This window comes from Lissotriton helveticus, chromosome 11 (assembly GCF_964261635.1).
Source record: "Lissotriton helveticus chromosome 11, aLisHel1.1, whole genome shotgun sequence".
In the NCBI taxonomy this organism is placed as follows: Eukaryota; Metazoa; Chordata; class Amphibia; order Caudata; family Salamandridae; genus Lissotriton; species Lissotriton helveticus.
Genome location: NC_136072.1, coordinates 745,741,530 through 745,755,911, shown reverse-complemented (window position 1 = coordinate 745,755,911; position 14,382 = coordinate 745,741,530).

Here is a 14,382-nt window from a genome sequence, read left to right as displayed (position 1 = left end):
AGTGAATTTTCAAGGTTTTGTAAATGCTAATTCCTAACTATATATGGTCTATAACCTATGTTTTTTTCAGTGAATATATATATATATGTGTGTGTATATATATCGAAAAAAAGTTGAGAGTCCTTTATTGCAGCAGGTCAGCATGTTACACAATCCATTAATGCCCGACGCGTTTTAAAGCTTACTTGCTTCTTGTTCACTGGCGTTGTGCAAATTCAGCAAGGATGACGTGCGGGAGCAATCAGTCCTTATTAGTGCTTTTCCCGACCTCTGGTGGGTGGGCTCTGGTGTCTTCAGGAAAAGTCTTCTGGGACTTAGAGTTCCTGTTCGTATTTGGCTCTCTTTGGTGGGATATTTGGCTCTCTTTGATGAAGTCTGCTTTTTTGCATCCACTTCATTTGGGAGACAAGCGGGCCTCGTTCTGCTTTCCCTGTTAATCCACCATTGTCAGATTCCGTAATCTGCTAGGCAGTTCACTTGTTGTGTGATGGTGCATTCCACGACCCTTGGCAGCCCGTCATATTTCGAAAAAAAGTTGCCAGCTGCTTGGAATGCACACAGAAACAGGTCGGGCTCCTTTCTTTTTGGTGAGAGTCCTTTATTGCAGCAGGTCAGCATGTTACACAATCCATTAATGCCAGACGCGTTTCAAAGCTTACTTGCTTTTTGTTCACTGGCGTTGTGAAAATTCAGCAAGGATGATGTGCGGGAGCAATCAGTCCTTATTAGTTCTTTTCCCGCCCCCTGGTGGGTGGGCTCTGGTGTCTTCAGGAAAAGTCTTCTGGGACTTAGAGTTCCTGTTCGTGTGTATATATATATATATATACTTTATCTTCTTTTATATAATAACTATAGTGTTGTTTCTTTTGAGCTTGTTTAATATATCTATACATTTCGTCTCTCCCATAAACCCCCTCCCATTTTTTCCTTTACATTTTCTGCAATTTCATATAGCATACAATGTATATCTATTTCATAGTACTTTTTGATATTAACATACTGTTCTCCAAAATTATCACCCTAGTTCTATCTCTGGCTCTCCTAGTTTGTGTATTTTATTGATCTGCTGTTTCATGTTCCTTTCAATAAACTCAAACTTAAAAAAATTGTGAAGGTAAGTTTCTATTGGTCAGCACTGTTTTACAATACATAGATCCACCTACATGTACCTTGAATACGTATATATATATATATATATATATATATATATATATATATATATATATATATATTGATATGTGTGTGTGTATATATACAACTTTTGCAGTTGTTTTCACTATCTGGAAGGCAGCATGTTTTGAGAGCATTGGCGTCATTATTTTATTACCATGTAAGCACCTCGGCATGTCACTATGACTTGCTTATGTTTCAGACAGACGTGGCATACTTATATATTTCCTGTATGTATATCAGGAATTTGATTAAGTTTAATTGTTGGCATTTACTTGCTCATCGCGCAGAATGCAGTTATTCATATTCTTCAATTAATCTCTTGCACTTTGCATTTTGTTTAAGTGTTTCTATGATCATTCATGCCTGATGCCTATATATATATATATATATCTTCAAGGAGTCTAGAAGAATGTACATATATCTATTTGCACTTACCTTCTCGATATTTTTGGTCATCAGTATTTTTAACAAGATATTCTGTCCACACAATATTTTCAGCTTCGATATTCTATCGACAACCAACTTATTCCAAGCCTTTGAAAGCTTCAGTAAATTATTGTAGTCAGAGCTTCACAAAGTGGGGATAATTAAAGTTGCCAAACTTAGCACGCCACTAATAAGTGCTCAAACTTTGTTGCCATCAACAGCACATACATGAGTGTGCAGTTTAATTAAGTCTTATCTTTTTTGCTGGAAAGTAATATAGAATATCATATAAAATTAGCGATAATAGTAGTTTGAGTCATAAAATATTTATAAAACAGCAGGAAGGCAGATAAATACATTAAAACATTGTTAAATTCACCTATCAATACCCTGCTGTAAGCAATCAATCGATCTAGACAGTGGTCGCAAGATCGTAGCACAACTCTTCCCTGCATTTCTCCCCTGACTTATATCTAAAGCCGTTTCAATTTTAAAGCCAGCGAGATACAAAGCTCTCTATTGACAAAACATAGCCGGATCGAGATCTAACTAGCAGGACACACACTATACAAATTCGTGCAATTACAATGACTACAAAAATCATGTTGCAAATTGCAAATATGTCATTGACTGGGATATCAGTAACATCCGTGACCTCAAATTATTATTTTCTGGGCGCATTCTACACATTTGTTTGCTAAGCTGCTCAAAAACCCCTGGGGTTTCATCTGCTCTGAATTGCAGGGAACATTATCGGATTTCATTCATATGTCCAAGGGAAAATCTCAATTCACGGCATTGACCGTGTGGACAACCTTTTCCTTTGATACCATAACAAGCAAAAATGGTGTTTAGGAGGATTACTAAATCGATATTGGTATTAACAGAACAAGGGCTTTCTGGAATATTTCTCACCAGGAGTTTGATCAGAGCTTTGTGTTGCAATTGTGAGGAACTTGTGATGAATTTCGTTGCTTTCATTAATATGTATGGAAATGAGCGGGTGAAAAGGTAAAGCAATATGCGTTTATGAAAATAGCATTGTCGCCATCATTGATTGGAAATGTAACCAACATGGACACAGATCTCTTTATAAAAATCAGGACCACTGAACCATCTGTATTTCTCTAATGCACCAAAAATGTAACAATACTAAATAATTTACCCTAATCAAAGAAATCTTTGTATTTGGCCTTACACCTACACAATTCTTATCTGTCAACGCTCTATTAGAGACTTTACCTTGGAACATGCACCCATTTAGGAATGTTTTCGCGTCTTCAGCCTCGGTACAGGCCAATGACTACACCACACATGGAACTTAGTATTACACGTCTTTTTTCGTCCGCATGTAACTAACTGCGAACTTAACATTCTAAATCGTTCTTCATTGCATTCTGCTCTAACACTTAAGTCACAGCTCTACAGAGTACATCAGGAGACAAAAGGGTTCTGTCAGAGCTAACTCGCAGGACTCTATATCTCCCCTTCTGTTACATGAAATATTACTATATTACCTACAGGCGGTCGCCAGTAAGTAGTTATGGTTATAACCTAGTTTTCATAGGAAAAGCATTTGCTAATAACTTTAGCGTTGTTTGATGAATCTTTACGAAATTCTCTAAAATGAAAAAAATCTCTCCAGGTCAGCTCCTATCCTGAAAGTTTGGGGGTGATTTGTCAAGCGAGGGCTGAGAAAAAAGGGGGTCCCCCCAAAAAATGTCCCCATGTTAATTTCCATAGGAAATTTTGCGACGAGCTACAGCCCGAACTGCTGAACGGATTTACCCCAAATGTGGGAGAATGGTAGAGCTTGTTTCAGAAAGCGACCTCTTTTTTTAAATGGAGTGAATCCGTTCAGTAGTTGTTGAGAAATTGGAAAAATAAAAGTTTTGATATTTGGGCGGAGCCTAAGTCCCGTGTACGGGCTTTACTGTGATTGACTGTCAACACTGCAAACCAGGAAGGGTTGGCAGCCACCTTGCGGCTCGGTAGAAGCGAGCGGCCAGAAAACAGAGAAACAAAAGTATAAAACAAGAGAAGGGGGCAGGGTAGAAACACCCTGAATTTAAAATTTATATCGCACTCGAATGCCCGGGGGCGTCTACAGCGGAGGAAAAATACCAAAGTGAAAAATCAGTCCATAAAGAGCCAAGTTTTTATCGCTTTTCTAAACGAGAGAAGAGTTGTATTGTTCTTTATGGATAAAGGCAGTGTGTTCCACAATTTGACAGTGTGGAAAAAGAAACTACTTCCATCCCAGCGCATCCTCCTGATTTTTGATACCTGAAGAAGTTTACTCGTGGCAGAACGAAGTGTTCTGTTTGGATGATACCAAAGTATATGTTGTCTCAGGTATTCAGGTCCAGTCCCTTGGAGAGCTTTGAAGGCCAAACATAAGGCAGTGAATTCTGCTCTTTTTTTCACCGGCAACCAATAAAGATGTTTAAGGCCCTGGGACACTGACTGGAACTTGGGAGTGTTCAGCAGCATCCTGGCAGTGGAACTTTGAACCCGTTGAAGCTTAACAAGATGTTGCTTTTGAAGCCCCAAATACAGGGCATTGCCATAGTCCAATTTAGCTAAGGCCAAATATGTTACCAGTGTTTTAACAGTAGATGAAGGAATATAAGGTTTCACCTTCTGGATCAATTTTAGAGTTAAATGTACCTGGGAAGCAACCTTATTAACTTGTGATTGAAACATAAGACCGTCATCAAAAACTGACCCCCTAGGCCTGCTCAGGGGGGCCAAAAAAAGATATATTTGTTTTAATTTCGGCACGTTTGCACAGTAGTGCAGGGAGGGGGTGGGGCCTGACATAGCAAGTGTGCAAATGCACCCCCTGGCACATTGTACATTAGGGGATTAAGTCCCCTCAATCCTGAGGGCCCCTGGGGGAAAACTAGCCCACCAGGTACCTCCAGTGTGCACCAGGGAGCTGCATTGCAGAGAGGTGTTGAGAGGCCATGCCCCTTTTTACACTTCTCTGCAACGCAGCTCTGTGGCACTTACTGGAGGTAACTGGTGGGCTAGTTGCCCCGAGGGACCATCCGGACTCAAGGGGACTTAATGCTCCAATTTACAACGCACAAGGGGGTGCCTTTGCACAGTGGTGCAGGGAGAGGGCGTGGCCTGACGTGATAAGTGTGCAAACGCGCCCTGAGGCACGTTTTAAATTGGGAGATTACGTCCCCTTGAATCCTGAGGGTCCCTGTGGGCCAGCTAGCCCCCCAGGTACCTCCAGTATGCGCCAGGGAGCTGCATTGCAGAGAGAGGTGCTGAGATGCCATGCCCATTTTTACACTTCTCTGCAACGCAGCTCTGTGGCACTTACTGGAGGTAACTGGTGGGCTACTTGCCCCAAGGGACCATCAGGGCTCAAGGGGACTTAATCCTCCAATTTACAATGCACAAGGGGGTGCGTTTGCACAGTGGTGCAGGGAGAGGGCGTTGCCTGATGTGACAAGTGTGCAAACACGCCCTGAGGCACGTTTTAAATTGGAAGATTACGTCCACTTGAGTCCTGAGGGTCCCTGTGGGCCAACTAGCCCCCCAGGTACCTCCAGTATGCGCCAGGGAGCTGCATTGCAGAGAGGTGTTGAGAGGCCATGCCCCTTTTTACACTTCTCTGCAACGCAGCTCTGTGGCACTTACTGGAGGTAACTGTTGGACTAGTTGCCCAGAGGGACCATCAGGACACAAGGGGATGTAATCCCCCAATTTACAACGCTCCAGGGGGGCGCGTTTGCACAGTGGTGCAGGGAGGGGGTGTGGCCTGATGTGACAAGTGCGCAAACGCACCCTGTGGCACGTTTTAAGTAGGGGGATTAAGCCCCCTTGAATCCTGAGGGTCCCTGGAGGCCAACTGGACCACCAGGTACCTCCAGCAAATGCTAGGGAGCTGCTTTGCAGAGAGGTGGTCCAAGGCCAAGCCCCCTTTTTAAACCACTCTACAATGCAGCTCAGTGGCACCATCTGGAGGTAGCTGGTGGGCTAGTTGGCCCCCAGGGACCATCAGGACTCAAGGGGAATTAATCCCCCAACTTAAAACGCGCCAGGGGGAGCGTTTGTACATTGGTGAAGGAAAGGGGCAGGGTCTGACAGAGCAAGTGTGCAAACGCAGCCCCTGGCACATTGTAAATTGGGGGATTAAGTCCCCTTCAATCCTGAGGGTCCTTGGGGGCAAACTAGCTTACCAGGAACTTCCAGTATGCGACAGGGAGTTGTGTTGCAGAGAGATGTTGAGAGGCCAAGCCCCTTTTTACACTTCTCTGCAACGCAGCTCTGTGGCGCTTACTGGAGGTAGCTGGTGGGCTAGTTGGCTTCCAGGGACCCTCAGGACTCAAGGGGATTTAATCCCCTAATTTACAACACTCCAAGGGGCGTGTTTGCACAGTGGTGCAGGGAGGGGGCGTGGTCTGATGTGACAAATTTGCAAATTTGTGGCACAATTTCAGGGTGCCTGAGGATGCCTGGGAACCAACTAGACCACCAGGTACCTCCAGTAAGTGCCAGGGAGCTGTGTTGCAGAGAGGTGTTCAGAGACCACACCCCTTTTTACACGTCTCTGCAACATAGCTCTGTGGCGCTTACTAGAGGTACCTGGTGGGCTAGTTGGCCCCCAGGGACCATCAGGACTCAAGGGGAATTAATACCCCCAATTTAACACGAACCAGGGGGCGCATTTGCACAGTGGTAAAGGGAGTGCCGGGGCCAGAATTAGCAAGTGCGCAAAAACTACCCCGCGGACATTGTGAATTTGGGGATTAAGTCCCCTTCAATCCTGAGGGTCTCTGGGGGTGAACTACCCAACAGGTACTTCTAGTATGCACCAGGGAGCTGCGTTGCAGAGAGGTATTGAGAGGCCATGCACCTGTTTTTACACCTCTCTGCAACCCATCTCTGTGGTGCTTACTGCATGTACCTGCTGGGCTAGTTGGCCCCTAGGGACCCACAGGACACAGGGGCATTTAATCCCCCAATTTACAATGCTCCAGGGTGGTGCAAGGAGGGGGCGTGGCCTGATGTGACAAGTGTGCAAATGCGCCCTGTGGCGCATTTTAAGTTGGAGGATTAGGTCCCCTTGAATATTGAGGGTCCTTGGGGGCCAACTAGCCCACCAGGTACCTCCAGTAAGCACAAGGGAGCTGCTTTGCACAGAGGCGGTCCAAGGCCACGTTTGCACAGTGGGGAAGGGAAGGGAAGGGGCCTGACAGAGCAAGTGTGCAAGCGCGCCCCCTGGTACATTGTAAATTGGGGGATTAAGCCCCTTCAATCCTGAGTGTCCCTGGGGATGAGCTAGCCCACCGGGTACTTCCAGTATGCACCAGGAAGCTGCGTTGCAGAGAGGTGTTGAGAGACCACGGCCCTTTTTACACCTCTCTGCAACACAGCTCTGTGGTGCTTACTGGAGGTAGCTGATGGGCTAGTTGGCCCCAAGGGACCCTCAGGACTCAAGGGGATTTAATCCTCCAATTTACAATGCTCCAGTGGGCACGTTTGAACAGTGGTGAAGGGCGAGTATTTGGCCTGATTTGACAAGTGTGCAAACACGCCCAGTGACACGCCTTAGGTTGGGGGCTTAAATCCCCTCAAATCCTGAGGGTCCCTGGGGGCCAACTAGCCCACCAGGTACGTCCATTAAGCGCCACAGAGTTGCATTGCAGAGAGGTGTAAAAGGGGCATGGCCTCAGAGCACCTCTCTGCAACGCAGCTCTGTGGCGCTTACTGGCGGCACCTGGTGGGCTAGTTGGCCCCAGGGACCCTCAGGATTCAAAGGAAATTATTTCCTTAAAATAAAACCCACCAGGGGGCACGCTTGCAAAGTGGTGAAGGGAGCGGGTGGGAATTACAAGGCAACCCCCTAGAAAAAATTACTTAACAGGTCAGGGGAAAATAATTATAAACTACAAAGAAGAAAATCCCTCTAGACCTAGATTTCGTTGATTAATAGCTTAGAAGAGCTCAAAATTAGGTCATCAAAAAACTTTATTCTCCACACAGAAAGTAACAAGTCGTCCTTAACAATTTTTATTTCATATTTATTCCTTTTTTTACTTTTTTATCAGATATTTTGCATTGAAAAAAGATACATAGTTCTTGGCAATAAATAACACCATTCATACAAGGATATCACTGTTTATCATTATTATAATACAGTACATATATAACAATTTATTTCAACAAACATAAAATACCAAATAACTAAATAAGTTCATTCTACACACCTCCACACACAGACACACCTCAGTCAGATATGCAACCACTACCCTTATACACAATGCACACACACTCTCTACATCCCAGAACAACACTGCATGCACAGATGGAAAAATCTGGGTGATAGAATCAACCCTCGATTGCTGTGCTGAAAACTGGGTTGTCTCACTCTACCTGGTCGACGTACGTTTCGATGGATTATTATATTTAGAAAGCCATCTTCTTCAGGACCTGTTATTTTCTAATGTATAATAGGTGAGATGAGGGGGAACTGATCTGTGATTACTGCAAAGAAGGTATCTGCAAAAGCATAAGATACTCAAGTAAAACGATCCTTGATGGCTATGATACCGCAAAACCAGGTATTCAGAAATTGGATTTCACAATAATCTGCTAGTCGTAGTCTTCATATGTATGTCTCTAGGATCCTCCTGTATATATGTGTCACCATTTAATTTTTCAGAAGGCTGAGGTGGAAGTTCTCTCCTAAACAATCTCTAACTATTCCAATAATTACGGGGAAATATTGTCCTGGCTGTCCTCCTGGGTATTGCCACCAATATTGGTTTGGTTTGTTATCTCCAACTTTCACCAACGTACTTTTGATATTCAGATATTTGTAGCCTCTAGAAAGTCCTTCTTCAGTGTAAGTTGACTCATAGTTTGTTAAGCGACATGTTGTTAGTGTAGCTCCCGGGGCTTGTCTTCTCTGTATACAGCTGACTCCCTGAGCAGAGCATGTGCTCTCGCTTTCGCGGTCTCTGCCGGAGGTTCCTATTTCTTTGGACATCCATCAAGGGAGGGGGGCAGGCCTGATATGACACGTGTACTTATGCAATCACTATGCCAAACCCCAAACAGTTATAAATTCACTGTGCACTCTCCTTGCAGAACTCTAATCATCCAGTCACTACCCATGCACTCATGCAATGACTCATACACTAACTCATGCACTGCTACAATACCATGAGCAGTACTTATGCAGCTTAGCCATCGCCCTGTCACTACCCATGCACTCCTCCAATCACCCAGCGAGAACCATGTACGTATCCAATCACTCTGCTAAAACCCAGGCACTTATAAATTCACCATGCACTGTCCTTGCAGTACTCTAATCATCCAATCAGTACCCATGTACTTATGCAATGCCCCAGGCACTAACACATGCACTGCTACAATCCTCTGAGCAATACCCATGCAGTCCAGCCATTGCCCTGTCAGTACCCATGCACTCTTTAAATCACGCAGCCACCACCATGTACTTATCCAATCACTCCACTAAAACCCAAGCACATGCACTACTACAATACCCTGTGCACTACCCTTGCAGACCTCTAACCACCTACACAGTAGTGATTCACTCTAATTATCCAGGTTGTACCAATGCACTCCAGAAATCTCTCTGTCACTACCCATGCACTCCTCAAATCAGCCATCCAGCATCACGTACTTATCCAATCACTCCACCAAAATCCAAGCAGTTACAAAATCACCATGCACTGTCCCTGAGGCACTCTAATCATTCAGTCACTACCCTTGTACTCATGTAAAGACTCAGGCCTTAACTCATGGCAAATACAGAGGATGTCATGCTAATCACAGGGATACCCCAACGCATAGTGTTCCCTAGTGTATGTAGGTGGTTTCACTGTATTCTAAGTGTCTTTTAGCATAGCAGTGGCTCTGGTCCTGGTTAGTCAGAGTTAGTTACCACCAGTACTCGTCAGAAAAAAGTTGGGGTCACAGGAGGACTTTTTGTTTCTCTGTTGGTTCTTTCTGCACATCTTGTGCTTCTTCCTGCACTTTTGTTCATCTTTCTGGACTTCTGTTGACTTTCAGCATTTGTCTTGCTTCTTTCTGCACTTTTCTTCCTCTTTCTTCACATGTCCTACCTTTGTAGGTATAGTTAGAAATTAGCATTTAAAAAATCTTAGAAATTCACTGAAAAAACCATAGGTTTCAGGGACGTTATAGTTAGAAATTAGCATTCATAAAAACCTTTTAAATTCACTGAAAAAACCATAGGTTTCAGGGACTTTATAGTTAGTTGGACATTTCACTCATACAAAACAATATAAATTCTGCCGTTATAGTTAGTTGAGCTAACTATAACTCGTGCCCCCGCAATGCACTGCTGATGACATCAAATATTACATAATTCATGACATGGTCAGTGACATCACTGATGACATCTCAAATGACATCACTGATGATGTCATCCACGTGAAAATCTGATGCACCTCCTCACAGTCTAATAATATAAACTTTGATACACCCACTGTAAAATAAAGACTACCTTTTTCGAAACCATCGACACACCAATACCAGTTCCTATATACGCACTCACTGATTCCTAGTACTACAGTCACATCCACTCATTCTCCCATACAATCACTCATACATACAGTCACTCATCAATACAACACTATCATATGCACTCATACACCTATACAGACACTCACACAGTGCCAATCATTCTTGGAATTACTCACACACCTAGTCAGTCATGCAAAGAATCAATCACACTTCCATTTACTGACCTATAGAGTTATACACACAACAGATCATGTATTCAAACAGAAACAATCGCATAACTACTCTCTTATGCAATCACTGATACAAGTAAACACTCATCTATAAAGCCACTCTCACAATCACTGACTCTTACATATAGTTATTTATATGCTCCAACTCTCACATACAGTGCCTTTTACATATGTAGTTACTTGGATATGTACCACTGAGACATCCATTCACTCAGTAACACACCCATTCCCACACTAACCCACCGATACAGCTGTTTCCACATGCACTATTGAACCCATACAGCCAGTGAATCAATCACTCAATCATGTATGCACAGAGTCACATACCTCCCATGTACCCACACACACACTCAGGCAACCATACAAATACTCTGGCAACCAATCAATAACCCATATAGAGACTCATGTAGCTACTAACCAACCCATGGAGCAGCTTATACAACAGCAGACAGACGGATACAGATATTCACACAGTTTAGTCACTAACCCATGCATTCAATAAGACACATGTAATAACTCACTTAAACAGTCAGTGACACACCTATTAAAGCTTCCATTCAAACACTTATACGCCCACTCATTCTTCAATACAACTTGGCATATATATATAATACATATTTAATCTTTATAGAAAGATTAAATATGTTCAGTGGATGATGAGTGAGAGATTCACTGGATGATGTCATCAGTGATGTCATTTGAGATGTCAACAGTGGTGTCATCAGTGATGTCACTGACCATGTCCTGAACGATGTAATATGTGACGTCCTCAGCAGTGCATTGCGGGGGCACGTGTAATAGTTAGCTCAACTAATTATAACAGCGGAATTTCTATAGTTTTGTACGAGCGAAATGTCCAACTAACTATAACTTCCCTGAAACCTATAGTTTTTTCAGTGAATATATGTATATATATATGTATATATAATGTTAAAAGTGATACAGAATTCAAATGCATATTATGTTTAATACCTATAGTTTTTTCAGTGAATATATTTATATCTATGTATATATATTCACAGAAAAAAACTATAGGTTTCAGGGACGTTATAGTTGGTTGGACATTTCACTCGTACAAAACCATAGAAATTCTGCTGTTGTAATTAGTTGAGCTAACTATAACACGCGCCCCCGCAATGCACTGCTGAGGACGTCACATATTACATCATTCATGACATGGTCAGTGACATCACTGATGACACCATTGTTGACATCTCAAATAACATCATTGATGACATCATCCAGTGACTGTGTGTTTCTATAAAGTTTAAATATGTATTATATATATGCCAAGGTGTATTGAAGAATGAGTGGGCGTATAAGTGTTTGGATGGAGGCTTTAGAAGGTGTGTCACTGACTGTTTAAGTGAGTTATTACATGTGTCTTATTGAATGCATGGGTCAGTGACTAAACTGTGTGAATATCTGTATCCAAATTACACCAAATTTGGCAGAGAGGTAGAGTTCGGTTCGCAGATTGTGCTTTTTGTTAAATGGTGTAAATATGTTCAGTAGTTCCTGAGAAAATCAAAAGTAAAATCATAGCGATATCTAGAGACGAAGTACAGCACGCGTACCGAAATCCGTATAATTACAAGCAAGAGCATCTTGCTGATTGGATGTCAACTGTCTGCCAACACTCCAAACCAGGAAGTGTTGGCAGCCATCTTGTGCCTCGGTAGAACCGAGTCACAAGAAAACAGTACAACAAAGTTGAAAAAAAAGGAAAGGGGGGAGTGTAGAAAGATCCTGACCTTCTACGCCTGCTCAGGGGGTCCCACATGGATCTTTAGGCTCCCAATCTAAAAAAAAAAGAAATTGTGGGGTACGCGTATAGGTAAAAAAAACTAGAAATACGTTTTATTCGTAATTAGCCTCCCGGGGGGCCAAATCTCGGGGGCAATCTGTATCCATAAAGGGGGGCTTGAAAGCCCCCGCGCAGCCCCGGGGGCCGCCACCCCCTCAGGGTTTTTTTTAAAAAAAAGTATGTTTTCAGCTCCCCCTCCTCCTGTACACGCCCCGGGGACGGCTACCTTCCTGGGGCAGTAATATTTAAAATTACCTTTCAGTCCTGGGGACCTGTACCCCCCAGGGCTTTTTAATGTTGGGAGGGAATCTCGTGGCCCCCCTCCTGGAGCCCTTGATGGCCATGGGGACCACCGCTTCCCAGGGCCGGCTCCTGCAGTGTCTCGGGGTGCCTACCCCCTGGACACTGCTGTTTGCTGTGGTAGGGTGGGAGTGTCGCTGTTCCCACTTTACCACAGCAAACCGCTTTCCTATTTGAAAGAGAGAGCAAGTTAATCTGCTCTCTCTTTCAAGTAGGAAAGCAGATTGGTTTTCGATAGAGAGAGCAGCATGTAAGCTGCTCTCTCTGACAAAGCAATGCCGGCAGTTTCCTGCCGATAAAACTGCGATAATTTTAACACCGGTCCTTGATAATATGCCCCTATATTTCATTGATAGCATGTGAAACTTTCCATTTTTTTTGTGCACCAGTTGTACTCTATGCATGAGCAGCCTTTTTTCCTAGACCATGTTTAATTCTTTTTCTTTAAGTTCGCCAAGCAAAGCTGTCCTCATTTCAGGTATTAAATTTGCCGCTTTCTTTTCCCGGGCCGCGTGTGTCAATCGCTGCTATACTTTTGTAATATATTAATAATCATGTTGCGGAGGCGCCAAACGTTGATTACATACTCCGTCCTCCGCAATTTTAGTAGTTTTCCTCCGTTTTTTTTATATCTGTTACTTTCATTTTACCCTCCGCCTATCTTGTCTGTGATCGATGAGATGTCCTGTGTTTGTCTTTGGACTCCGATGTTATCAGACTTGGTCACACATATACGTAAAAAGTAATTTGAAGCAAGTAAGCCACAGCCATTACGACGCATGTCCGTCACCAGAAAGCCATTATTATGCTCATGCCTTTATCATGGGTGTTAAATGTATATGGCTAGCGACATACTCGTTCTCCCATCATTATCATTGCAGGTGGTTCTCCCGCTCAGTGCTTTGGGCACCACTAACTCAGTGAGCAAAGAGTCCACGTATGGAGTAGTGGGCCCCTTGTTCGGTACTTTGGGAACAACTCTAAAATGGCGTAGAACATGTGCGCCCCATCTTTTTTATACATAGGGTCACGTGTGTAGTGACGGATGTGCTGGATAGGTGTGGTGTGGGTGTATACCAGCCATGAGAGAGTGTGTGTCGATCTGACAACTAGACCTGCAACTAAGAAATCACTACAATGGAAATCTGGGCTTTGTACTGTTGTTGTGTTTTCCTGGTAGTGTAAGCACAGTAGGCTGTACTAACGTATTCAGTCTTGATTAATTTACCACCTCCCCCAGGGGCTTTTAAATGTTGGGAGAGGGGTCAATAATTGTGTTGACTTTTCTTCTTTAGTGTGCAGTGCTATATTGTTTTATAAATTGTATAAATCTTCAAACTATCTTTACTCTTACGGCGTACATGCGATATTTCCGTAATTGATTTTAAAAGTAATATTTGCTTTTTTAAAGTTTTAAAAAACTATTTTTATGATTAACCCAGATAATGTCTTTTCTTAATACGTTTATTAAATACATAAATATATGTTTTTGAACAATTAGAATCTTACGTGGAGTACGTGTACGGGGAGCCGTATATGACGTCACGCGGGATATATAAATATATTTTTTTTAACGCAGGGTACGCGTTTTGGGCGAAAAAGAAAAAAACGTGAAGCCCGCTTTATTGTTAATTAGCCTCCGGGGGGTCAAATCTTTGGGGCAATTTGTTTTTCATAATAGGGAGCCTAGAAGGTCTCCCCTGCGTGGGCATCGCTACCCCCGGATCTTTAACTATATGTATGTGGGGGGGCTCATGGCCCCCCGGAGTTCCGGGGAGCGCTTTCTCCTCCACTCGATCCCCCCCTCCCCGGGGCCTCTTTTAATTAAAAAAAACTGTGCAAATGGGTTGCAAATGTGGTATTTTGGTTTCGTTTCTGTCTTGTAGAGGATCCAAGGTAAATATAACG